The sequence below is a fragment of the Daktulosphaira vitifoliae genome, unplaced genomic scaffold (assembly GCF_025091365.1).
Source record: "Daktulosphaira vitifoliae isolate Bord-2020 unplaced genomic scaffold, ASM2509136v1 Scaffold_2, whole genome shotgun sequence".
NCBI classification, from domain to species: domain Eukaryota; kingdom Metazoa; phylum Arthropoda; class Insecta; order Hemiptera; family Phylloxeridae; genus Daktulosphaira; species Daktulosphaira vitifoliae.
This window is the reverse complement of record NW_026099573.1, coordinates 41,679,197-41,681,336: the sequence shown is the minus strand read 5'-3', so window position 1 is coordinate 41,681,336 and position 2,140 is coordinate 41,679,197. Positions and strand designations below refer to the sequence as shown.

Here is a 2,140-nt window from a genome sequence, read left to right as displayed (position 1 = left end):
CCCTTATTTGGACATAGCTTTGAGAATGTTGTTACGTACACCTTTAAGCAATTTTTCAACGGAGAGATCATTTTCTACCAAAAAAAAAATATCTAAGATCTTGATCGTCTAAAGATCGTCTTTATAGTTTGGCATTTTTGTTAATTGTAGGTGATTTAACATCCAACATAAATTATGACGATATCATTAAAAACTTTTCAAGTATAAAAAGTAGAAAAAAATTTTAATTGTTCATTAATTTGTTAACTATTAAAAAAGTAAAAATAACTGAAAATAAAAATAGAGAAATATATGGAACTAGATGAAAAAAAAATATTTTTCTTGACATAATTATTTTATTTTAATAGAAATCGAGTGGCTAAAGTTAAAAAAATATATTTTTCCTACTACTATGGTATTTTAACTATGGTTGTTCAAACCAAAAATATCTATTATGTTTAAATGGAAATACAAATACTATACCGATAACATCGTACATTGAAAATATTTCATAAGACAGCATTTTCAAAAAATTATTATTATTTATACAATAATATTATTAATTTTTCATTGCAAAATTTTAAAAGATAGGTGAAAAGTATACATACTAATAATATATTCTGTCAGCGTTTGTATTGCTTAAAAACTAATCATACTAGAGCTATTTGTTGTCACTTGGGTACATTTAAATCGAATTTCACTAAAAGACTTTTGTATTTTCATTGAATTCGATTAATAAGGGATTCGTAATATTACACTTGGCAATCTGTCAACCATAATTAATGTGCAAAAAATTATGTTTTTAATCATTTTATTATTGACAAACTCTCGTATACTTACGTTTCCCCTATATTATTAATTTTCTTGATTTTTGAGCTGAAAACAATAATTTTAAAAGAATTTATTCATTTTTAGTTCAATTTAGTTGTTAAATTTATCATTTAACCTTATACTTTTTATATTCAACTTATTAAAGAAACTTATGAAATAATTATTATTGTTAACTGTTAACTAACGTCGGAGAAAATTACAAATTTCATAAGAAAAAAATTTAATTTATTTGAATAATCTATCATAAAGAATAACTATATTTAGGAGATTATTAATACTTCATTGGTAATATTTTCTTTTATTGCATTCTATTTATAGTAAACAGATTTTTATTAAAATATATTTTCCCAATATGTTAGCTATAACTAATGAAAACTTTTTTCTTAAAAGTTAATAGCTAAAACATCTTGATATTCTATGCTATAATTCAGTTATCTTGAAATTATTGTTTAATATCTACTATAAAGTAAGTTTTCGTGATGCGCCAGATACGAGTATGATTGATTTATATTAATTTTAAAATGTCATCTCTAAAATGTTTACTTTGGCAATTAGGCAATCCGTTGTTATAACCTAACCATTCACTTACAAAATAAAAATAATTTCGGAAATATTTTTTTTTAGTTATATATATTAACCCATATTGTGTAAGTACTTACATAAAGTTAATAACTTTATAGTTATTATATAATGATGGTTAGATCTCATTTCATCTCTTTAGTTTGTTATAAAAATATTAAAGAAATATACGAGTATAATATTATAGAAATTTTGTGTCTTGATGGATGAAAACAATTTTTCGATGTGCACTAATTTAATACACGAAAATATAAAATTACGAATCATAACAAAATTATGAAATCATTATTTCATCATTTCGAAAGTCACTTAAATAAGAACATAAGATGATAAAACAAAAAAAATGTTCTCACCACTGATAATTAGTCATTTACATGTTTATATAGGATCATATCATATTAATTATGAAAATACTCTAAATAAACACAATTATCATGTCTCATACAATTATTTAAAATAGTAGAAAATAAAATATAGGCTTTTCTTGTCAAAAATTGTAATATTAAGAGGTAGGGAAATAAGTTCCCTTGCGTTTTCTAAACTAAAGCCACATCTGTGTTGTTTGAATACTGATTAAATTTAATTCTATAGAAATTCTTCTAATAATAAGGCATTAAAAATTATAATCTAAAATATTGTTTATACACTTTTCTTTATTAACTTAAATGTTATTTGTCGTACTAGTTATGACATTGTTAATAACACACTGCCAAAGTGTCATCACTACTGTCAATAATGTAATTTATAGTTG

At 22.5% G+C, this 2,140-nt stretch overlaps 1 long non-coding RNA gene across 1 annotated transcript; it reads right to left on the bottom strand.

Moving 5' to 3' along the window:
* Nucleotides 1-613: 613 nt before the first annotated feature.
* Nucleotides 614-1,007, bottom strand: LOC126899381 (uncharacterized). Its single transcript, XR_007702570.1, has 3 exons — nt 926-1,007; nt 820-855; nt 614-745 (listed from the first exon to the last, which is right to left on the bottom strand). It is a non-coding gene; the product is annotated as an uncharacterized LOC126899381 (long non-coding RNA).
* Between the last annotated feature and the right edge of the window lie 1,133 nt (nt 1,008-2,140).